At 37.9% G+C, this 26,580-nt stretch overlaps 1 protein-coding gene across 2 annotated transcripts in view; it reads right to left on the bottom strand.

The window, feature by feature from the left end:
- Positions 1-26,580, bottom strand: part of Pkib (cAMP-dependent protein kinase inhibitor beta) — a 97,071-nt gene that overhangs the window by 56,218 nt on the left and 14,273 nt on the right. The window contains exons 1-2 of one of the 2 annotated variants that reach the window (XM_021205616.1): positions 21,254-21,564; positions 19,545-19,636 (exon numbers count right to left, since the gene is read on the bottom strand). The gene's annotated coding sequence lies outside the window, so the exon portion shown is untranslated. Of the gene's footprint in view, positions 1-19,544; positions 19,637-21,253; positions 21,565-26,580 lie in introns of those variants that run through there. The other variant, XM_029542515.1, reaches the window with a different exon arrangement.

The raw sequence follows: 26,580 nt of genomic DNA, 5'->3' as shown, positions 1-26,580 counted from the left end.
AGGTGCTGGTGCCGGGTCAGCCTGGGGACTGCCGCCTCTTCTTCTTCTTCTTCTTCTTCTTCTTCTTCTTCTTCTTCTTCTTCTTCTTCTTCTGTTTGTTTGTTTGTTTGTTTGTTTGTTTGTTTGTTTTTTCGAGACAGGGTTTCTCTGTGTAGCCCTGGCTGACCTGGAACTCACTTTGTAGACCAGGCTGGCCCCGAACTCAGAAATCTGCCTGCCTCTGCCTCCCAAGTGCTGGGATTAAAGGCGTGGGCCACCACGCCTGGCCCAACTAGATTTCTTATGTCATTAAGTAAAATGTCAAGTGTCAAGAATGGGCTACATTTTGTTAAGTCATTAGCCAAAGTGGCCCCACAGAACCACTCGAAACATCACAGGCTGCTTGCTAGTTTCTTTCCAAAATCTAGTGGTAAGGCCCTATTTCCAAATGCGACATTTACTTATATCGTGAAAAACAGAGAAAAAAAAACCAAACCCTGGTGTATAGCTAGAGACCTCATCTAAACTGAATAGTATTTGTGGTACTAGAAAGTACTTAGCATGCTACCAAAAAGGAATAGCAATCATCCATATCTCCCAGATCCACATCCTTCAACATGCAACAGTAATCTGCCTGCAAGCTCAATAGTGGTACAGATGTGATGGGAGTAACCATCTATTTCTTACTCATTGAAGTTAAGGCCCAATAGAACTCATACCTGACATTGCTAAAGTGACCAAGAACTTGGGACTAAGTAAGCCATGGGTCTAGGAGAAAAGTTATTATAAGCCTGCTAAAGGAACATAGCAATAAAAACGACTCCTGATTAACATACTGTTATGCCCATAGGTCAGTGCCTCATGTCAGCTCTTTCTTGGTTTTAGCACCAAGACATAATAGATAAGAAAAAGTAGAGATAAATTAATTTTCATGGAAGTGAAAAATTCTGTACGTTAGACAGCAAAATGTGAAATGACCTTCCCTGGCATGAAACTACTTGCCAATCACAGATGCACACACCACCAATAAAAATGCCAATAGCTACATCTACCAATCAAGATGCATGTAATAGATGCATTTTTGAGCACAGAATTAACACAACTAACAAAAAAAAAAAAAGTATAGGCAGCAGATCTGAATGGACCGTCCTGAAGAAGAAATCCAGTGTGCACATGAAATGGTATTTAGCATTATTAACTATGAACAACATGTAAGGCATGTCAGAATGAAGCATCACTTTGCACACACAGTGACAGCTATAATTTATAAAAACACAATGGAAGGTGCTATCGGGCATAAAGAAAAACTGAAAATTTTATTCATAGCTGGTTGGAATGTGAAAAAATACAATCTCTCTGAAAAGGAGTTTCACAGTTCCTTTAACTGTTAAACACATTTGCCTAGTGACTCAACATAACATCATCAGGTACTTTGAATGAATGTACAGGAACTACAAGAATATCTTTATGGACTTCAATATTTTTCAGGACTAAACAGCATTAATGGACAGCAACCACTGACATTTCTATTTTATAAATAAGCACCAGACTTTAACACATAAAGTGAAATATCTAAACTTTCTCATGTAGAATTTTTAGGGGCCTCAAACAAACCCCCAACTCTAAGGTAGCCATCATAATGCTAAAATTATTGTCAGTGATAATAACATCATCAAGTAATTGCTGTAACACAAAGTTTTAAGTATGCATATAAATGCTAATTTGACTGATCACCATAATAATTTCATAGATCAAACCATATTATCTGTAATTTACATGAGCACTGTTAGTTCTTTTGCAAAATCATGAATCAACTTTAAGGGGAAGTGTTCTCAGTTTGGGGTTGTAGAGTCTTTTTTTAGCCCACACTTTCTTGACACTACTGCATGGGCAGAACGTCACCGCAGTAGATGGGCAGAATGTCACCGCAGTGGATGGGCAGAACGTCACAGCAGTGGAAGTTGTAGGCAGAGAAGAGTTATTTACTTCATGGTGGCCAAAAAGCACAAAGTAATTCAGGAAAGAGACAAGAATAAGCCACCTCAAACTACTTGTCCTACTGACCTACTTTCCCTAGCTGTGCCTCGCCCTCTAAAGTTTTATTACTGCTGCTTCCAAAAGACCAGTTATCCAAACGTGAGCCTGTAGGGAGACATTTTATAATTAAACTGTAACAAGAACACAAGTATATTATTCTGCCTTCCTCTCATTTTTCTTGATTTTTAGGAACTTTTCCTAATTGACCCTATAACCAAGAAGACAAAGAAGAGATGTAAACTTAAAACCTTCTCAAAACAAAACAACAACAACAAAAACCAAGAACAACAACAACAACAACAACAAAAAAAAACAAGACAAAACAAAACAAAAAAACCCCAAAAAGCTCTTTAATTTGGGTAGAAGCCTGGCTAAAGCATAAAATACAAAGAGATTTTTTTTTTTTATATGCTGTTGTTTTAAACAACTAAAAGATGCAATCAAATAGGCATTATTACATTTTCACAATAGGCATGACCATCCCCAATTCATCAATGAAAAGCAGTCTGTGGGAGGGGGAAGCCTTCCAAATGCACAGGCTCAGAATTGACAGTACCAAGATTTGAAGTCAGATCATGACTCCAATACAAATATATCAACCATTGGTACTCATACTGTCTAAGAAAAAAATTAGTCCATACAGGATTTGGTAATATCCATGGCTTCAGACATCACCTGGGGCGATAGAAGATATCTTTATTGTGTTTGGGAGAATGCACAGAGTGTAAAAGTCCAACTAGGATTTCTGAATGTTGGCACACGTACCACAACATATCTGACGTTCATCAGTGCCTGTATCTTTAGTTACGTTTTTTAATGACTCCAGCGTGAGTCACTTGATTCCTGTGCCTGCAAAACTGACTTGAGAGAAATCTATTGGCTTAATGAATACACAGAGGTGTGGCTGAAAGTTGGTGTTTAAGATAGTTTCCTCTCTAGCCTTTTACTAATTAGAAATGCACAACTGAAAAAAATAGATAAATACAAATATAATTTGCTGTGCGGGGGCGGGGGGTTCATTGCAAATAAAATGCCAAGAAATTCTTACTAAATTATGGAGACACCTGAACCAGCACTGCTGAAAACCTCAAAACAAGAGGATCCAAATACATCTACATTCGTTCCTACATTATACCCCCTACAGAATGTCACAGGAAACTAGAGCCAGGTCAGTTCTAAGATATTATTCTGTCAACAGTAATTCATATCAATTAATAGCAACTAAAGACACTACCATAAACTACAATTCTACTTCTGGATGACTAGATACAGTTTAGAGGTAAATCTTCCTCCGTGTATATTGAAGCTGCCTGGCTAAAAATAGCACCACATTTATTGCATTTTGGTGACAATCGTGAATGTTCCCAATGAACATATAGCCATGAGCAACGATTTCAAATGCAAGTTTTATTGTGTAAATGCAGACACCGAGAATAACTGTTGTGGTTTGAATCATCCATAGACAGGCTCATGGTTTCAGCCCCAAGCCTATGATGCTATTTTAAAATCTGTGAACCCTTTAGGAAGTAGGGCCCAGATGGCTGAATTGAGTCATGAGGGTCTGGACTTTGAAGAGTATACCTGACTCTAGAGGTCTCACCCTGTCTCTTCATGTCTCAAGCAGAACTAATACAGGCACAGACTTCCAACACCAAGGCCTCCTCTATGCCTTCCCCACTCTGGTGGACTAAGACATGTGAAACCATGAATCTGCCCTCCCTTAGATTGCTTCTAGGCAGCATTTTGTCAGCTTGAGGAGAAATGTAACTATTATAATAAAGTAATCAATGGAAAGCTTGGATAAATGTGCCTTCATTTAACTAGGACTAGCTGGGATAATCCTGTAATAAGCAAAAGAGAACACAGAACAAATTTTGTGTGTTTTGCTAAGAGACATGAAGGGGGAAGTTACTCTGTTTAAACACAAGGAGTCAGGATGAACTTTAATTAAATAGGGAGGGTCAGGGAAGCCTCTGGGGAGGCAAGGGAGGTAGGGGGACCTGGTAAATCTACAGCGTGTGTGCAGAGCAAACACAGATACTGGCGACCTCACCTTCAACAGAATGACTCAATTTCGCTGCATTGCACGTCAGTTTTTAATGTCTTGGTGCCACTCTTACAAGTTAAGGATGTCGCTGTTGCTCTCCTGGTCCTCCCCTTAGGGTTTCTAATTCCCCCACAGTTCTCTTGCCCACTTATTCCTCTCTGTTGAGCTCCTGACTGGCTACATGTCTAGAGCCATACTTGGCCCTCTGCACTGAGGTCAGTGAGAATCAGCTATGTGAGCAGACAAACGAAGCCAGATATACACCAGCTTCCCTCAGATTAAAATAGTGAATGGATTGAATGCATAAATAAATTCACTGAATACTTAGGATTTTTTTTCAACTGAGGTAAAATGTGCTTAACAGTCTTAGTACAGTTGTGCTAATCAAGTGATATTTATGCAATTGCACATTTTTAAAAAAACTAAACATTAATCATATCTATATAATATGATATGATTCTTTTGCAGATTTAACAGATCTCTTATTTCATAGATGCAAAAGTTTTGTTGGCCAGATTCTACATGTACAAATATTAGCCCCATAGCCAAATAAAATATATATCTGAAGTTACAATAATAATGAAGAAAATCTCCTAAAATATTATATACATAATATATATACAATATAAATAAAACTTACACTAGTATGAAATGTAAGATTGCCATCAAGTGAGGGAAAACACCAAACTAACACTTGTCCTTGAACTCAAAATTGCTAATTCCATACATTTTTTAAGTCTTTAAGTTTCACAACTCTGTACATCCACAAAATACAAACAACTGTTGTTATTTTTTTGTCAGTAATTTATAGGTAGAAGTATAAAGCCTGAAACTGATATTTACCCATAAAGGGTTATTCAAATTTAAATAAATTATAGTCATAAACATGGTACATATGAAGGTTATTAGAGGTTACTCTCTGTAGCAATCTATACCTTTTCTGTAAACGTCATAGTAATTAGTAACCATATATTTGTATGTTTGATTATGTTTCTTTTATCCTAAACTGAGAAAGTTTCCAACCTAAAATGGACTGAAATTCTTACTGCAAAGGAATACAGTACACACTCATTAAAAACTATATCTTGAATTTTGACTTTTTTCTGAACACAATAGGATACTATCTAGAGATGCTGAGCAGTAACATGAGTGGCTCCCAGTCAGCCACCTCAGGTGAGACCCAACCTTGTCCTCTATACTGCAGAATTGCTGAGCTGCTGCATTCGGTAGCTCAGATGTATTAAATGCATTTTATATGGGATATTTTCGATTAATACATTACAATGCATTAATCAAATGAAAGAGTAATTAGCTAACTTCTGAAAACAGGGAATGAAAAGATTAACTTTGTGCTTGATATTCCCAACTCAAGCTCTGCATAAATGACTTGAAATGTATGTATTTTCCAAAGTCCCTATCTCCTATAATCATTGTTCCTGTGTTTCTCACAGAAGCTTTCGCCCTTGTATGTGGCTCATTTATAACCAAATAATTCTCTGCCTTACAGAATCCCTTCTCTGAAAGTGGTTCATTGGTGAGAAGGAATAGGGTCAAGAAACTCGGGGTGGGGATATGTGGGATAGCCCAGTGAAGCTTTGAACAGCAACCACCTCAATGCTGGTGGGTTTTCTTTGACTAGAAGACTCTCTATACTGTCTAAGGAGGTTAAACCTGCGAAGCCTAAAAACCCGTAGGGTGAGGTAAGATTACTCAAGGGGAAAATCCTATCACAGTTTGTACTTGGAAAAACAAAACAAAACCAGACTTCTTGATGCTCTGCAGAGATTCATGACATCATGGAGAAACTGAAAGGTATAGTGGTAAATTCCCACCACTCTTTCCAGTTAGATCACCTATATAATTAGGTGGGCCTTTCCATACACACTGAGTCTCCAGAGGTCTAATAATGTAAAGCACTTTAGCAAATTGCCTAAAAAGTAAAATAGAAGTCACACTTGCCCCTTAGGTCCTCTCCAAGGCAGCACAACGTCTAATGAGTCCATAGACTTACAAAGCAACAGATTGTTAACTTGTGTGTGCTGCTCTGGCCCACTTGCTGAGTGATCACAGAAGCTGCCGCCAGTTTAGAATATGTCTGTGAATAAGGGAAGACACCACAGAAAGGCCAGGCTGCTGTGTTCTGTCATTTGGGACTTATGACTCATCAGATCTGATGGAGCTTTAAGTCCTAACCGCTGACACAAATACTGGACGGAGGCCACAGCAGACCCTACGAGTGAATCACCGTGAACCCTGAGGACTCCTCCACAGATAACTACCCTTCGTTTGAGAAATAGCATTTGTTTAGCTTTTTTAAGTCTTATAAACCATGGGCCACCATCTAATCATAAGCATTATAAACTAATTGCTGGACAAACTAGTACAAAGAACTTAAATACTGAACAGAAGCCATGTGTATAAGACTGAACTCAAGCAAGTCTCAGTGACACAAATAATTTACATCAGGAGCCAGGCCACATGTCTACAGTCTTACCGTCTCTCCTATCAGCTCACACATGTGGCTCCATCAGGAGTTTGCTATAACACACTGGCAGGAAGAGAAGCTTTAGTCTGCCTTATAAACGTTTGTGTATAATATGTCAATACTATAGGTAGATGAACAGCTACTGCAATACAGCTGCACTCTAATGCATCCCTGAGGATGGTTTGGGTCACTCTACTAGACAAAGAAATGTATTGGAGTGGCTGCTTGAGAGCAAAAACAATAATGAATGGTTGGCACAGATGTTTGTATTAAAGAATATCAGCTCTGGCTGTGTACCCAGTTCTAGAGAAAAGACCTATAATTATGAGCACTTATTTCATTATGTATGTGTAGTTTTGCTTTCGTCTTTAAGCATTTATCATCTAACCTTTATTACGCAGAGCAATTATAGCTGTGTCATAGTGTTAAAGTAACACGACTTAAAGAATAGTAAATATCACCCAATGGCATATTCTCTTTCCAGAAATGGCTAGTATAGTTTTGCTAATAAAACATGCTTCAAAAGGGTTGTATCATATTACAGAAGATCGACTTTGTCATTGCCCATGAGATAAAGAGTTAAAGAAAAGGCATAGGAGTGCAAAGGTGATGAAGGCTGGACTTTAATGACAAATCCATGAGTTAGCTTGCTGAAGTCATTGTCTTCAGTTGTCACAGGCTGACTTGGGTGTTGTTGTGAAGTGTGTTGTACACATAGTGTCTGCAATCAACCGACTCTAAGAAGTTTACCTTTAATAATCAAAAAACACTCCCTTGAAGGGCTTGAGAGCAGAATGCAGGCTTACTAAAGTGAAATTCTATTGTGGAGGGACATTTCAACCACTGCTCCTGAGTTTCTGGCCAGTCCTTCTGCCAGCTCACAAAGTCACTTACTTTGTGACCAGTTACAAAATTCCTTGTGATTTTTTTTCCCTGTCTACATCTTATTCTCTGGTGTGCCTGGACATATAAAATTTTGTTCACACTGGGAAGATAAGTAAGGGTAGAGCATTCGAAAATGATTTAAAGTATGAGATTTTTCAATAAAAACGTTAAAGCTGAGGAGTACCAAAATGACAGTATTATATGAAGAACAATGAAACTGAGAAAGTAAAGCCTCATATTTACCTACATGGTAAATAACTGGCCCCAAGCTGTACAAAAGGTCAGAACTCAAAACGTTAGAATCCATGAGATGCAAGTAATTAAATAACCACTTAAATGTACTTCCATTCCACATTCACCATTATAAACAATGCTGCTTGGAAAAAAAGATACGGATTTTCTAAGTTTCCAAACTTCATAGCAACCTACTAAAACACTACTATTTCTTTAATATAGATATAGCATCAGAGTGATGACTCCGTCCTTAAGGAACTTGCTATTCTCAGAACACTGGGGTTGGTTTATCACCCGCGTCAGGAAGCAGGTGATCATTTACAACTTTAGTTTCAGAGGATCTGTCACCCCTTTCACATTTCCACAGGCACCAAACAAGCACTTTATGCACATACGTACATGAAGATGCCCCACATATGCACATAATATAAAAACAAATAAATGTTGTTAAAAATATAAAGCAAGAGAATGCTTGAGTCTTGTTTTGAGGAAGGACAGTGTTTTACGTGGATCATGGATACATAAGTATGTGTTAAGGTCTGAGCCCAACAAGAGAAGTGTGTCTAAACCAAAACTGGAGTGATTCAGTGTCCAGTGTCCTCCTGATCCTTGGCAGTAAAAGAATTTGGTGTGACAGTCGCTGCCAGGAAAAAAGGCCAATGACATTCATGTCACTCTAAGGAAATGAGTTCGGCAGCTTCCATGGTTTCTCTTCCTTTGCAAGTGGACTTCAGCAGTAAACGACCACCTGCCGCCATTCTTTTATCTGACAGATGACTTCTCCCCAAGGATAAATCCAAAAAGCATAGGAATAGCACATCCATGTTTCATGTGCCACTTAACTTACCTGTGTGTGAGCAGTACCAACTGTCAGGGATTCTGACCATTTTGCAAGCTACTACAGCTTTCCATGATGAAACTGGCCAGGTTGGTTCCAAGTTGCCTTTTAATTATCCTCCTTAGTAATATAGGACACATATTGACTAACAAACTGTGTCTTACACTTCTGTGACTCCTAATTGAAGAATCTCAAACTTGGTATCTGTAAGACCGACTGGTTTCCTTGTTCCAACGGCCCTCAGTCTTTATAACTGACAAGCCTGGAATAGTACAGCTTTTATGATCTAGTGACTTCGCAGGATGTAGCCTCTGCTTTAGCACCATGGATGGCACACTATCCTCTCCACCCAAGCTCAACCCTGGGGCCTCAGCACCTATGGCCAGACCTCTTTGGTTCTCTGCCCAGATATCACCTTCCTCCAGACTCTGTGTCACCATGGCCAACCCACATGCTGGGATACCATCTGCTGAGCCTTCCTGGTTCTCATGGTCTCCAACCTCTTGGCTGTCAGATCCACCTCTGTTGCCATCATCTCCTTCCCTCCTAAGTAGTCTGCTGACTTACTTTGACACTCTCCCATCAGTTAAGTAAATTACAATTCCCGGCGCTTCTTGCACTCTGGTGCTGATGGAAAGTCTTTAAACAAATGGACATTGACCTCTACCTCCAAGCTCTTCAGTGATATTACACTACTCTCTGCCCTGCTTCTAAATCAGAAAACACTGCAATTGAACAGGTTTCAAGCATAATGGAAGCAGATGGTTGTTTACTAGTTTCTAAGGACATGTGCCAACCTGTGCTAAAGAAATCTGATAAGAAGTGGAAACTTCTCACAGATTAACAGAGGTGAAATATTAATCATGGAGTTAGCATCGCAAACAGCCTGCTAGCCAAAGCACATATGTAAAGACATGATATTGGCCCTTTAGCATGGAAACAAAACATTCACAGAATTGGGAAACCGTTTTCAAAACAGTTATAGGTTTTTGTCAACATATATGACGCTATGAAATATGTAAATATTTTACCATGTTTTAGTTCTTTGGTTCAGCAAGTAGTCTTCGGTTTACAAAAAAAAGAAAAGTACAACCATCAGTGTTACACTCTATTGTGTGTAGTGATCAACGTATGCTTAATAAGTTAAAGACACATTGAAAACAATCAGCCTTAAAGTGATATGACCTCCAAACTGGAAAAGACTTCATAAACATCATAGCAAGCAACATTAAATAATAATAATTAAATAGTCATATAAGGAAACACTCTATATATTATATCAACAGTGGACTTCATTTTAATCGCCTTAGGAGAGAAACACTGATATCAGTTCCATTTTACAGATGATACCCTTGAGGCCCATAAAGGTTAAATTATTTGCCTGAGTCCGTGTAACTCAAAAAGGAAGCAAGGGAAGCTCAAGATTGGCAACTCATGGCTTAGCTTATTGCACTATGCTTCGCCTCTGAGCGATTGCAGAGACTACTGTAGCCAGATAGTGGCAAAGCATGTTAGGAAAGAGATTTAATTTCCAATTTTCAGATTCTTTCCCAAAAACCTTCATGAGGATTAAATGTCCACCATACTTGAGAAATATTATAAAATTCCATGCAGCAGGCTACTTACTAATTGATATAAGCAAAAATCAAAAAGGAATTATAAATTGCTGCTATAATCACAACTTCATGTGATAAACTTAAGCTATGGATATGCATTTAAATTATAACAAGAGGCTCCACACACTTCTAGAGAGGTTCATGCTGGAGGTCCCTCTAGAATCAGCTCACAGAGTTAAACCATGTTCTCCATTACATAGCAATAATAAAAGGCCACATACCAAACTCAATAAGAGATCCTTCACATATATGCAGTGTGACTGTGACCTTGAAGGACTGTTGCCCCTCCCACTTTCAGCAATCATAGCCATACATATGTTATTTGTTGAAAAATTTGATAATAATTACCAGATAAAATATCTACAATGCCTTCCAAAGGTCAGAAAATATAGCATCTGAGACGAATAAAAACAACCTCCTCATGGACAGCTCTAGGACAATGATGTCACTCTGGGACAGTGATGTCATCTTTTTAGTTACTGCCTTGACCTTCTAAGGTTGTGTATTTACATATATCGCCAGTGGAATCTTTAATAATTACCAAACATTTATCATGTTTGCAAGGTAAGATAACAGTCTGACAATTTATTGAGTTATTTTGTGTTCTGGAGCATCTATAAGTTAGAATTTTCAATTTTTTCGGAAGAGAATATAAATGGAAACTGATACTTAATCCATGACAGCAGTTATTATTGTGGCATGTTATTACACGTGACAGTTATTACATTTAACATGCTATATAACTTGTAGCAAATACACTAGTGTTTTAAAATTCTGTTGACAACATGCTGGTCAAGAACACTGATTTTATTTATTTTATAAATATGTAAAACATCTTTAAAAATATGAACAAATTTGAAGTGAATTTGATTTTAAAAATAGTTACATTCCTTTTAATCTTGGGAGATACACTGAGGTCAAAGTTTAAACAAAAATGTGATAAAGACTTATCTACCATAGTACCATGCACCATTAATGATACAAACTCAGTGTTTACTTACTGCCCAGAACTGCTGAAGCTACCTCAACTATAGGAAACTACAAGTCTTGGTTGCATTCACAAGCTTGTTTTTCAAGCTGAAATAGTTCTGTCTCCAGAAGAATGTTGACATTCCCTAAACCTTTCTAGAAATGGACATGTCATCTGCTAATTATCCCCAAATCAAAACAGCCATGGGGCAGAACATTGCTGAGAAGTCCCTAAGTAGGCTATGGACTCTCATGACCAGTGAATTCCAATTTGACAAACTATATTCTCTTCTGTATTGGAATAAATGGGCCAGACTGCTTCACACAGAGGGAATCGGTAGCTAGGTTAGATTCATAATACTCAAAGGGGAAGAAGGGATACACTGAAGCCATGTGGCTACCAGCCATTCTGACATCAGAACAGCAGACAGTTCATTTTGAAGAGGGAGCTCTAATGATTCATTATGTTCTCTCTCTCCTTTCACACATAAGAAACATAATGAATAAAGAGATGAACAAAATTTGTTTTGTATTTTATGCTATGCAACTGTTTGATTCTGAGATTTGGGCTGTGAGTTAGAGGACCAGCGTTAACCCCACCACATAACCTAAAGGAAAGCTGCAGATAAAAAAAAATCTTCAAAACAACCAGTCCCATTAAGAACAGTGCTGCAGATACGGTTGGTTAGTTAAATATCAGAGCCATTTCTAAGTACATCATTTGGGGGATTGTCATGGACTTAAAAATCTTTTTCATTAACTAGCTTTTGTTTAACAGAAAATGTTTGCAGCCCCTCAAGTGATACCTAGAGTTGTACATGAAACTGGGAGGGAAACCCAGCATTCTGCCCCTGTAGCCTGAATACGAAAGCAAGCAAGCAAGCGTGTTGACCGGCAACAGAGGTGTGATTCACTTGGATATGGTTTGCTGGTGTGTTCCTGCTTACGTAACAAATCGATTGACTAGGTGGAGGCCCATGATCACATCAAGCTTGTTGGTTTCACTTTGCCAGTGTAAAGGTTGTAGGTCCAGATAAACCTTAGGCACAAGAACTCTGTTTATTTTGAGAAAGTCAATTCACCTGCTGTCCTCTCACTTCCTTAACAGGCAGTCTGACTCTCCATATGACTTGTCTGGTCTTGCCTTAATTTATTCATGTTTTCCAACTTCCCATCCACTTTAACTTTTATCATCTTTGAATGGCTTCAGTACTCGACATATAGAGACCTATAAATTTAAGATGCCGTGGAGGTTAATTATCAATGTCAAGTAGATTTAAAAATCACAGTAGAAGCACACCTTTTGGTTTCTATGAAGTAGCTTCCAAGGAGATTTAACTGATAGGGGAAAATCCACACTTTAAGTGGGCAGCCCCACTGCATTGGGCCAGAGTTCCAGAACTGAGTAAAAAGGGAAAAAGTGAACTGAGCATGTACATTTAACAGTCTATGATGCTTCCTGACTCTGAGGAGCCTCTTCTGTTTCTATTGCCACGCCTTCCCCACTCGATGGGTGGTAAACTCCCAACTATGCACCAAATCAAACCCTCCTTCCCTTCCTTATTTCTTGGGAGGTATTTTGTTTTTATATAACAACAGCAAAAAAGCATCTAATAAGGGGCTTTCTAACTCTTCTGACAGTAACATCCTGCCATTGGTGAATCCTCTTAAGAGGCAAGCAGGAGAGTGAACACAAACAGCAAACAAATACTTGCATTTCCAAGTGATACACAGTTCCAAAAGGAGAGCAGAGCTAGGAAGACAGAGCCTCATTGATCTTAAAAACAGTGTAAAAAGAGGTAGATGGGTTTTTGTAAATTTAAAATATGCCAGTCAAAACAACATATTGAGATTATTACAGCATTGCATGTGGAAAAAAAAACCGTAAAAAGTATCAGAATTGTGCATACTGCTCATGATGCTCTGCCAGTTAACCAGATGTAGCACTGTATTTAAAAAGTTTCCGGACTCCCTGATATTGCGGCCTCTTGTGAGGCTATGCCAGTGCCTGGCAAACACCAAAGTGGATGCTCACAGCCAGCTATTGGATGGAATACAGGGTCCCCAATGGAGGAGCTGGAGAAAGTACCCAAGGAACTGAAGGGGGCTGCAACCCTGTAGGTGGAACAACTAACCAGTACCCCCTGAGCTCGAGTCTCTAACTGCATATGTAGCAGAAGATGGCCTAATCGGCCATCACTGGGAAGAGAGGCCCCTTAGTCTTGCAAACTTTATATGACCCAGCACAAGGGAAGGCCTGGGCCAAGTAGTGGGAGTGGGTGGGTAGGGGAGCAGAGGCGGAGGGGTATAGGGAACTTTCAGGACAGCAATTGAAATGTAAATAAAGAAAATAATGAAAGAAAAGAAGAAAAGAAAAGAAAAGAAAAGAAAAGAAAAGAAAAGAAAAGAAAAGAAAAGAAAAGAAAAGAAAAGAAAAGAAAAAGGTTCCAGACTACCACAATGAAATGTATCCCTTCTCAGAAGTGGGAGTTGATTTTATTCTTTATTCTCTATATTGCTTAAATGTCACAAGATACAATGCACAAAAGTGTCTTGACTGGCAATGGACTGTTACAATAAAATTAAGTTGAAAATCCTGTAGGTCAAAATTTGTGCAGCACACTCAACCTATGAAACACTACGGCTTAGAAATGTCACTGTAGAGCCTTTATTGTTTCTTTCATGGTTGCATGGCTGACTGGAAGCTGAAGCTTACTGTTGCTGTTTACATAGCCAGAGCGTTGTAGCCATTCTAGAAAACACTGACACTCAATGTTCAGAATACTGCTGCTAACAAATGGGAATCACTTTCACTTCATAAGGTAGAAAAATTGCAAATCAAACCCTCTTGAGTTAGACACATGCTACATGGAAACAGCATAGATTGTTACAAACAAAGGCAAAGGCAAACTGGAAAGGGAATGGCTCATTTACTGTAACTGGTTTAAGTACATTTAACACCAAACAGCTCATTGAGTTTACATGGCAACAGACTGTTTCTAACTGCTTTATTTGCCTTCCGTTAGAATGATCTAGGAATAGCTCAACCACCGAGTCCTTTTGGACTTCTCAATGACTAATATAACTTGTTCAATTATTGATAACCGCAGCATGATAGATAAACAGGAATTGACTGCAGCACAGCATCCTAATTCTACCAAACCCAAAGTCACTAACCATGCACTAGCAAGCTGCTTTGGAATGGGTTGAAACACAGTCAATCCAATCAAGATCTTCTTTGATGGGAAAAAAACCAAAGTTGACAATCTAGATCCCTTGGCATAATCCAACACCTACAGGAGGAGCAAAAAAGAAATTTAAATTGTTCATAAACTAAACACATAAATTAAAGCTTTATCCTTTAAATTGTTTAATTGAAATATCATTGTATATGTGCACACATGTGCACGAAGGTTGGAAGACTATGTTCATGAGTTACTTCTCTCTTTCCCCTGTGGCTTTGCAAGATTGAGCTCATATTGAGGAGCTTATGTGGTAAGTGCTTTTGCCCACTAAGGGCATCTACCTCTTTTTACGTTGTTTTTAAGATTCCTGAGGCTCTGTCTTTCTAGCTCTGCTCTCCTTTTGGAACTGTGTATCACTTGGAAATGCAAGTATTTGTTTGCTCACAGGATGTTACTGTTGGAAGAATTAGAAGAAAGCTCCTTATTAGATGCTTTTTTTTTTTTTTTTTTTTGCTGTTATAAAAAAATTAACTCTCAAGAAATAAGGAAGGGAAGGAGGGTGTGTTTTGGCTCATAGCTGGGAGTTTACGGGTGTGTCAGAGTGGGGAAGAGTATAGTTTGTATATGTAGTTTGTATGGTAATAGAGACAGGAGGAGGCTCATCAGAGTCAGGAGGCGTTGTAGAATGTTAAATGCAGATGCTCAATTCACTTTTTACTTTTAAAATCAAGTTGATTTTAAATCTACTTGATGGTGATATTTAACCTCCACAACATCCTAAATCTATGGGTCTCAATATGTCTAAAACTTTTATTATCATCAACACTAAATTCACCAGAGTATGGTGATGGTGACAGCTTTCCCTTCACATTAGCTTTGCGAATTCAGCCTTTAAAATGAGAGTTCCTCTAGATGGAGGTGAAATGGCCATCTTCCTTACACCATACATGACAATAATAAGACTGAAAACATTTTCCTGAAATTCTACCACCATACCACTCCACTGTTGTTATCTATTGCATTTGAAGAACTGGAATTATTTCATTTTTACTACTAATGATATGTTTTCACATGTACAAAATTTGAATTTTTCAAAGATGTTACACATAACTTCTAAAGTAGGCACTGATGTTAAAGAACTATATTTAAAAAAAGTCTGCTAAAAATCCCTACTCTTGTGAATACTGTAGCTCAAATTTAATTGGCCTTTTTGATAGAAAACTACCATTTTCCCAGGTTATTGCTTGGAATACAGCCATTACACTTAACTGGTTTACAAACATTATGACATCAAGATACATATGATCTATATCATTTTTCTCTATATAGGTAGCTATATATATATCAATATATTGATATATCAATCGATTTATCTATATATCTAAATGGATAGATAGATGGTAGGTAGGTAGATGGATGGATGGATGGATGGATGGATGGATGGATGGATGGATAGACAGACAGACAGACAGACAGACAGACAGACAGACAGAATGGTGTGACTTAACATACCCATTCTTTGATAGTGTCCTTAGTGACCTTTGCTGCTGATAGTAGAAAACCAACTTACCTATGGAGCTCCACTTTACTAGGCCTTTAAATAGTCATATTTTTGGAATGTTAGTCAGAACTTACCAGATTCATAATTCTACTCTCAAGATAAAACAAATTCATTCTTAGGGTCATGCTGTTTGTGTCTCCTGTTCCTTGACATATAAGGAAATTTTCATACAATTCAGTCATGGATTCTTCTTTTAATATAATGCTAAACAAGATTGCAAAGACAATCACTAATTTCCTTCAGTTACTTCTCATCATTTTTCTTCTTTTATCCATCTTCATTCAATGCTTGTGCATTTACATTTTTCCAAACTTTAACCAATTATTGCTACTATGGTCACTGAACAGTCGAGACTTTATCAACATGAAGTGTGTGCATTACATATTCCTTTTACATGGAATTAATTTAATTCCTCCTATATTTGTTACTTTTATGCTGCTGTGATACAAGTCCATGATTAGAGATACTGAAGGAAAAAAAATGCTTATTTGGCTGACAGTTCCAGAAGGATAGAGTCCACAAAGACAGGAAGAGCATGTAACAGGCAGGGAGGGCAGCAGGAACAGGAAGCTGACTGGTCACATCTCAACCACACACAGGCATCAGAGAGCAAAACGGGGTTGTGGCTATAATACCACAAAGCCCACTGATAAACCTCCTCCAGCAAGGTTGCACCTCCTACAGATTTCATAACCTCCCCAAACAGTGCCACCACCCAGAGACCAAGAGTCAAATACAGGAGCCTATGGGAACATTCCTCTTCAAATCACTACTTTCCTTTAAGTTTCTGTATTCGTGGTGGTAATGGTAAGAGGGAATTAGCTCACTGTCTTAACATGTTTTAACATTCAGAAAAAGCAAGTTCTTAAATTAGCCTTTTTTTCTCAAAAAAGTTTCCCCCAGGTCATTCATTCTTCCATTTTAATGGCAAGCTTTTCCCCAAATTCTTCTTGAGGTTTCAAATTTAATTATATTAAATTCATAAGTGCATATGGGGTGGGTAACTTTTATACAACACGTATTATTCTTATACAGGAACTCAATGAAGACACTGCTCACTGCCAACTTTGTTGTGTTTTTCTCGTTCTCTCATTACCCTTGTCATTTAATTTTTATATATTTCCTATCCATAGGTATGCATGACTGCTATAAATGAGATTACTTTATCATATTGCCTATTTATTGTAGACAAATAAGATGATTTATACAGTTGTCTTTTTTTTTTTTTAATGTGAGTACACTGTAGCTGTCTTCAGACACACCAGAAGAGGGCATCGGATCCCCTCACAGATGGTTATGAACCACCATGTGGCTGAGGGGAGTTGAACTCAGGAGCTCTGGAAGAGCAGTCAGTGCTCTTAACAGCTGAGCCAGCTCTCCAGAATTTTCTATGCCTAAGTAACTGTACCCTTCTATTCTGATACTCTTTACTTTGTCATATTTTTCGTTAATTATAAATTTTCAAAATTACAACTTTTAAAAAGACAACAATATACAGTGTTTAAGGCTGAAGATTCATAGAGTAAACCACCTGACTACTAATTGTATTTTGCTGTTTAAGGTCTGTGAACTTGGCTAAGTTGTTTTAGCTTCTTTGCTTCTCAGTTTCCAAGTTTGTAAAATGAAAAATGACAGTAACGGGAACTCCCTAGAAGTTAAAATTTGAAAAAAAAATGTGCATTATAAGAAATTTAAAATAGTTTTTAACAGTTAATAATTTCCATTATATCCTCTTTCCAGTATAGCCATTAGAATTTATAAAGTGCGGTTAAATTCAGGTGATCAAACTTGTTATACAGTTAACCCTTAGAGCTTTTATTCTGATTTCTTGGGAAGATTTTCTTATATTTTCATTAGCTTTTGCTATCTTAACTTACTAACTGATCTACACATGTGTTTTCTCAAAAAATAAACATTTGGAGCCTGTTAGAAAATCAAAAGTATAGGGGTTTTTTGGTCTATAATTGTAAAATTATTTAATTGAAATTTCCAGCTTTGACCACCATCATATTCCAATTACACATGTACTCTATGTTTTTTTTTCTTTTGTTGACTTCTAATTTCTTTAGCTAATATTTTGAAGTTTTCTTTTTTGCTCTTCTTTTGTTACTTCTTGAGAGAGTGGTAGAGTTTAGTGTTTTACTATAAAGTGAATGTGTAAAATGTGCTATATCTTCACAGAGCCCACTGTGTAGAGAAATAATGTGCTCCTTAAGAGTGTACAGTCCAGCAATGGAGGACAAGTGTCTAATGAAAGTGAGATGCCTTGTTCTTTAAAGCCAGTATTTTAGCTTTTGTTCACTACACTGGTCAAGGACATAGGTTTGACAGTAGACAGAATTAGACTCATATCCAACTTCACCACCCACTGGCCAAATATGTGCAGTTGGCTACGCAGCCAGCTTTCATGACAGAGGGAACAACCCTCTTCACCTCCTGCCAGAGCTGCCATGAGAATTGAATTAATGGTTTCTGTTTATAAATCCTGAGCATTCATCCCACCACAGTGGCCCGGTAATTATTTTTATATATCAGTTTTAATTGTCTTCAAGTATGAAGCAAGAATCTATAAGCTTATTATTTTTACCATTTTAGAGATCAGAGTGACTCCTGTAGAAATGTGTTTTTCACAAAATTATTTTACTAAAATCTTTTGCTTATAGAAAGCAAACATCAAAGGGCAATGCTATTCTTCATTGACAAGTTTGAAAGTGGACATTAAAATTAAAACGTTTCGGTAAGACATAGAACCCATTACCACTATCTAAATCTTAGTTGTTGAAAAGAAAACACACCAGTCTCCAGAAAGCAGGCAAAGGGCCTAAGCCCCCGGCAGTACCATCTTGTTGCTGCTGCCTCCCTGTACTTGGGGATCCAAGAGTAAGAGAACACTTCACCCAAGATGAAGCTTAGTCAGTGTTCTCACCCATCATTCAACCTATGATGGATGAGCAAATTCCTCACTCCAGACAGCAGAACACAGAACTAAGGGTTAGAGTGGCCTCAAGGGTAATTCTAACCATTGTTAAGATTGCACATGCCTCAAGTGTGTGCATATGCATCTATATATCAAGATACATATACATAAACGGTTTAAAGATGGTCTATATTGTTTTCCCAGTCCTCAATATATATTAATTTGAATTGTATGTCCACCAGTCGGAACCATCAAGTGTATGTATTTGAAAATAGTTATGCAATCCTAATATTTGTAAGGCTTAGCTCAAGGCCTGGGCTACATGTTCATGAGCAGCTCAGGCTATATAACAAGACCCTGCCTGTCTCAAGGAAACAAAACACCATTTAAAGGCATTGCTTACTGTGGCCTCTCAGAAAAATATTTCCAGTGAGAGTAATAATTAATGTAATGAATTTGTATCCAGCATTAAGAACTAGAATTTTAAAAGATTTTAATGACCAATTGGCTTTCACTGAGAGAAATTTAAAGAGACACAGCTAAGAAGAATAGAAATATCAAAAGATGGTCTTTCTCTACTTCCCCCAGTCCCGAGGTGACATCAGATGGAAATGTGTATAGTGTTTGCTATTCATCACTAGAAATGGTTGACAGAACAGTTTTGAGTAACTTTCTAAACTGAGGCCAGTCTCTCCCTAGCCATCCTTTGCTGTCCCCTGAATTTATAGTAATAAAGACATATTCAGTGATACCATCAGTCCAAGGATCAATGGGACCAAAACGTTACCTACCTTTATCTTTCCTCTCCGAACCTGGTTTCAGGGGCTTTATGGTTTCTGCCTCCCCAGACTAACCTTGTGTGGTTTCCAGTATATCATGACCCCTGAAGGAAACAAACAGGAGGAAAAATTATAAAGATAAATGTCTCTGGTTCTTTGTTCTTCATTGAAGGAAACAAGAACTTTCTTGAGTAAAATCATGTCACTTAAAATGATAAAATAATCTCACAATTTTTCTGTTTCTCTAAGATTAGGAGGACAGATTTCTTAAGCAAACAGCTGCCTGTCTTTATATATATATATATATATATATATATATATATATATATATATATATATATATTAAGAAATATGAATGTATTATATATACCAATTATCTTCTGATAGTTGAGCAACCTTTCTTGGTTTTTCTGTCAAACTGTGTAAGAAGAGCTTAAAATGAAAGCACATGTTTCTTTTTACATTTTCAATTTCCATTTCAAATGGCAGCCCCTCTCAACCCTGTGCCTGCAAAGGTGGCATATCCCTGCAGCAGCCGTCCTTGACTCCTATGCCAAGGAGTAAGACCACTGTATTCCTCAGTCATATACCACAGTATTGGAATTCCTGAAGAAAAAAAATCCAATAAAATCCAACTTACACATAATGCCTCAGTGTCTAGAGCTAACCTGAAGGTTTCCTGTGAACAGGCGGCTGACCTACATGCAGTTTTTCCATTTGTATTCTTTTAGGTTTTCTACATAAAATGTCACCCTTTTAAAGCTAATAATACACACACACACACACACACACAAACCAACCACACAAAAAACCCTGTTATTTTCATTTCCATAGATATGTGATAGACATGGCTACAACCGACCTATGAGTAAATTAAGTCCCCTTAAACAATCTACATATGGGAACACACAGGATAAATATTTCTTGTCCAAGATGGAAAAACAAAATAACAACAAAAAAAAAAACCAATGCTCTGTTTTGTTTATCTTTTATAGAGATTATCTGATCACCGTTTTCCTAAATCCTAGGGCTAGTATTGTCAACGCTCTTCTGTTCATGTCTGTTGTCCAATTTTAGTAGAGTTATCATTGCAGGAGACAGCCCAGTTTTATTTTATGTATTTTGAGACTAGGGCCATCTACTACTCTCTTCTCTTCCCTTCTTTGTAAAACAAGCATCGAGTCCAGCTGTTCCAGTGCCATGGTTTATAGGTTACCTCTCCAACTGTGTTCATTCTCTACACATCACACATTCTGGCCACTCCACCCCTCACACCACCTCTTTACCACATCATCATTCTCTGCAGAAGTTATGGCAGTCCTCACCAATCTCTCTGCTCTAAGACTCTTTCTTTCTAAGCTGTCCTCCACAGACCCTTCACACAAATGAAGCAATCAAACTTTTAATTGGTTATGTGTTATTTACAAGTGGTGATATTTTATTGCGGTTCTCAGACAAGGTATCAGTTTCTCATAGTGTAAGCACTGCACTGGCCATCCTTTTAAGTTGGTTTTCAAGCAATTTGATGATTCTTTCTCCATCACTTCCCCATTTTCTAGAGCTTCCAAGTGGCCATTAAGAGCATCTTAAGGGCATTGCAGAGACATGAAGACTTGATCCAAGTTTTTGCTCGAAATCATCCATTTATCAGCTGCTGACTTGGAGGCTCATCTTTTGCCTTAGACAGAGCATCGACAATCCTGGCTGCCTCTCTACATTACCTTGGATTAAAGGATGGCCCCACGCAATGAAGCAGCAAATGTGCCGCTGTTAATATTCCTGAAGAACGAGAAATAGCAAAAGTAAAAATCTGCTTCTTCTAGCACTAGATCTGGCCTGGGCCCCTGGGAAGGAAGCTGCTCACACTCCTACATCTTGCTGCTTCCCTTTATGGATGGGAAGTCCTAAAGTGTTTCTGCTTCCAAAGGCAACGAGTATATTCTTGTGTGTTTGGATATCAAAAGGACCCTGAAATTAAAAGAGAGAGAGAAAATACTGCAAGTTCTCACTCATGTCTGGAACCTAAAATTCCACGTAGGTCTCATAGAGGTAGAAGAGGATGGGGTCACAAAAGGATAGGTGACAAGGGAATGGGGGATGGGCAAGGGGGACAGCAATGGCAGATGATGCAGGACAAGGCCACCATTAGAAAGGACACCCCTTATATTCTGTGGAACAGTAGGATGACCATAGTTAACAATTCGTTTCTGATATTTTTACAAAGGTAAGATCGGTAACGTCCTCACCATAAAGAAGTGATAAACGTTTAAGGAAATGCCTATGGTAATTATCTGTGTTCATAAAATTACATATATCAAAACATCATGTTGTATGTTGGTTAAAAATAAAATAAGAAGAAATAGGACTCAAAAAAGCACTACATCTTGATTTAACAAACTTGGCACTCAATTAAAGTAAAAGTATCATTTAGAATACTAGTATCGCTGAGACAGAAGAAAGGACCATCCAGAGACTGCCCCACCTGGGGATCCATCCCATAATCAGCCACCAAATGCAGACACTATTGCATATACTAGCAAGATTTTGCTGACAGGACCCTGATATAGCTGTCTCTTGTGAGGCTATGCCAGTGCATGGCAAATACAGAAGTGGATGCTCATAGTCATCTATTAGATGGAACACAGGGCCTCTAATGAAGGAGCTAGAGAAAGTACGGAGCTAAAGGGGTCAGCAACCCTATAGGAGGATCAACAATATGAACTAACCAGTACCCCCAGAGCTGTGTCTCTAGTTGCATATGTTGCAGAAGATGGCCTAATCAGCCATCAGTGGGAGGAGAGGCCCTTGGTCTTGCGAAGATCATATGCCCCAGTACAGGGGAATGCGAGGGCCAGGAAGTGGGAGTGAGTGGGTAGGGTATAGGGAGCAGGTCATGGGGGGAGGGCATAGGGGACTTTCAGGATAACATTTAAAATGTAAATGAAGAAAATATCTAATAAAAATGAAAAAAAGAAAAAAGAAAAAAAATACAAGTATCAAACATTTTCTTTGATACATTGAAAATAACACAGGAATTAATAAATACTTTTAATAAAGAAATAGCTGGAAAGATTGCTCAACCATTAAGAAAAATTTGCTGTTCTCACTAAGGGCTCAGTTCCTAGCACCCTCATTACAACAGCCTGCAACTTTAGTTCCTGGGGATCCGATACCTTTTTCTGGCCTCTGCTGGCACCTGCACATGTACACATACATACATACAGACAGACAGACAGACAGACACAAACACATACACACTAAAAATAAAAGTATTCTTTTTGAATTGCAGGTTAGCTAAAGATGTGTGCACAGCAGCACATATGCTATGCTTACAAATAAAAGCTATCAACTCAGATTATATGTAGTCAGTATAATGGCTTCAAAGAAATTGTTTGTTTGGACTAAAAGCTCACAGAAACCACCACCAACTCACTTTTCTCTGCCCTCTAATACATGACATTGCATGAATAATCCATCCTGCTGGGTCCAGGTAAAATTTTATGAGAGTCTAGCTGACACTGGATGAAATAATTGCTGATTGAAGTTCATAAATAAGTGTCTTCTTGCTTTGACATCCTTACTGCTTTATATAATTAATCCTCAAAAGGTTGCCGGGAATCACAAACCAAATGGGAAAGGTAAATAGATCCATGTCATAATTGATGTTTATCAGACTAATGGATGAAAATCCTTACTTTAATTAATACTAACTCTGTTCCAAGGAGCTGAAGGTGTTTGCAGCCCCCTAGGAGAAACAACAATATGAACTAACCAGTAACCCCAGAGCTCCCTGGGACTAAACCACCAATCAAAGAAAACACATGGAGAGACTCCTGGCTCTAGCTGCATGTGTAGCTGAGGATGGCCTAGTCGGTCATGAATGAGAGGAGAGGCTCCTGGTACTGTGAAGGTTCTATTTCCCAGTATAGGGTAATGCCTGGGCCGGGAAGTGGGAGTGGGTGGGTTGGGGAGTAGGGGGAGGGAGAGAGGATAGGGGAGTTTTGGAGGGGAAACTAGGAAAGGGGATAACATTTAAAATGTAAATAAAGATAATATCTAATTAAAATTTTTAAAAAGGGAAAAAAAACAAACAAAACAAAAAAAGAATAATACATATAAACTTTCCATCTCCATCACCTTAAGAAAACAGTTGAGTATTTTGTCTATTCATATAAATATGCAATTTATCTCTAAAATGTTATCTTCCAAAACAAAAGCTCTATGCCTGTTAAGCAGTCATCTGCACCCCTCCCTCCCAGCACCCCTAGTAATCACCGTTCCCTTTTCAGCTTTGGGCTATGTATTTCTTACAAACCTGTTATTTTGTGACTGGCTAGTTTTTTAGCAAGGCATTCTCCAGGTCTTCCCATGTGACAACACACATCAAAATCCCCATTCTTGTAAAAGGCTGAATAAAACCGCAATCTACATGCTATATCTTGTCTAAATACTAGTGAACATGACTTGCTTCCACATTTTGTGTCATGAACCATGCAGAACCCTTTACACTTTATTCCATTTAACCATCACAACCTACCAGAATGAATGCTTTTCAAAGCTTAATGATAAATCCATCCCAAAGGTCACACAGCTAATAAATCCCAGAACTAGGATTTAAGCTTAGCTCTGCCCAACTCTAAAATTGGACATGATGAGACCCTGTAATATTCTTGGACTTTTGATTCTACCTTTATATATCTTCTCATCTAGATCATTTTTCTCTTGAAAATAAATGTGTTTTATCTTTATAATTTTCAAAGCCCTAAAATAAGTCTAGTGGATTGACTCCAAAACCATTTAAAATGTTATTTATTTCTACAAATTATTTTCTAACCACACATCCTTCATTCACACCTTATACTAAAAAAAAAATACACTTTCTTATTTTACAAAACAAAACAAGATAAACAATAAATAGAAGCAAGACTGTTAATGCCTGCTGAACTTATTCTCTTCAGAGGCTTTAATGAATACAAAGACACTTGATCAAAAGGGGTTCTTACTAAAAAAAATAGAGACAAATTATAAACCAAGCAGCTTAGTTACCCAAGTGATTGTGTGGACTTTGGTTTCTTGAATGGTTTAAAAGACAAATTTGCTGGGCAGTGATGGTGCACGCCTTTAATCCCAGCACTTGGGAGGCAGAGGCAGGCAGATTTCTGAGTTCAAGGCCAGCCTGGTCTACAGAGTGAGTTCCTGGACAGCCAGGGCTACGCAGAGACACCCTGTCTCAAAAAAAAAAAAAAAAGTCAAATTCATTGTAAATACTGACAAGGCTGCCCTCATAAAATGATATAGTGCGTATGGCAGAAAATTATTAAGATCATGGATTTTTGAAGACTGATTTTTCTGACCTATCAACACTGTCTTTGGCCAAGTTACTAAGTATTCTATACCAGCCTAAGACACCATCTACACAATAACCTTAAGAGCCAAGTATTTTGTATATAGTTTTTAGAATTAGCCTAGCTGTCTATCAATAAATGAAAGTATGAAGAAAATGTGATGTGTACACAAGATAGAATTTTGTTTAGTCACAAAGAAAACTGAAATCTTGACATTTGCAAGAAAATGGATGGAATCAGAAATAAGCTATACTCAGAAATCCAAATACCACATTTTCTCTAATATTCAAATATATATACATACATATATATGTACAAATATATACATATATGTTTGGATAGGTGTGTATGTGTGTGTTTGTGTGTGCATTAGTCAGAGATCTACCTGCCTCTGCTTCCCAAGTGCTAGGATTAGAAGTATGTGCCACCACTGTTCATTGAAGATATCTTATAGAAGGTAGGAGGAGGTAAAAGAGAGGTTAATGGAATTCATGTGACAAGGAGGTAGAGGAGGGATATTTGAGAAGAGAAAGAGAGTCTTCAAGAGGGAGTAGGACATTGGAAGCAGTAAGAAATGGGAATTAATTAGAACAAAGTATTTACATGTATATATTTATGCTTCAGAATATTCATAACATACATACACACACATATATGTATATATATATGAAAATGCCATTAAAATTCTTTACTTTCTGTGCTACCTTAAAATTTAATTTAAAAATAAGCAAATAACTTTTAAAGTTTAGTCTATTATTTTAAGTCACATAGAACAACTTCTAGCAAAAATATATTCTATATGTTTCAGATTATCAACATGCATATAAGATAAACGACAGTTCTTGCTAATTGTAAATGTTCATAGGATAGAGACAGAATCAAGCACCTTACAGAGATATCCACTTTCCTATGACTACTTATATAAAGAACCTCAATTATGCACTAACTTTATCATCTTCCATGCATCACTGTGAAAGAATGTGTTAAAAAGATCTCTCTGTATGCAAGACTTAGCAAGAATTTTTTAAGTTTTCATTAATTTATTCACTTTACATGCTGATTGCAGCACCCTCCCTCCTCACCTCCCAGTCCCACTCTCACATACCCCTCCCTCTATTATCCCCTTCCCTTCTCCTCAGAGAAGGGGAAGCCCCCCATGGGTACCAACCCATCCTAGCACATCAAGTCACAGCAGGTCTAAGGGCATCCTCTCCTACTGAGTCCAGACAAGACAGCCCAGCTAGGAGAAGGGGATCCATAGCAGACAACAGAACCAGGGACAGCTTGCTTCAATATTTACACACACACACACACACACACACACACACACACACACACATACACACACAAAATAGAACAGATCAAACAGAGACTTCATAGTCCATTTCCAACATCTGGATTTGTCCCACACTATCCTGGACTGAATCTTGGTCTGTAAATTTGCCAGAATCTTCATAAGCATTTGCTCACCAAAGAAACATTGACTTCCAACATGAGAAGTCAGTTTTCCTCCGAGATTTAATGAGTTTCCACATTTTTTATCAACTCTTGATAAGTAACATATACACTATATAAAATTAAAAATGAAATAAGACAATGTCTTGACCTTTCTGTACTCAATGGGATATATCAAACAGTAGGAGCGAGTTATGTTGCTATTGAATCAACTACTTGACTCAACAGGATCTCTTGACCAGATTAGA

This window comes from Mus pahari, chromosome 9, assembly GCF_900095145.1.
Source record: "Mus pahari chromosome 9, PAHARI_EIJ_v1.1, whole genome shotgun sequence".
NCBI classification, from domain to species: domain Eukaryota; kingdom Metazoa; phylum Chordata; class Mammalia; order Rodentia; family Muridae; genus Mus; species Mus pahari.
The sequence above is the reverse complement of the archived record's forward strand: the minus strand, read 5'-3'. Positions and strand labels throughout refer to the sequence as shown.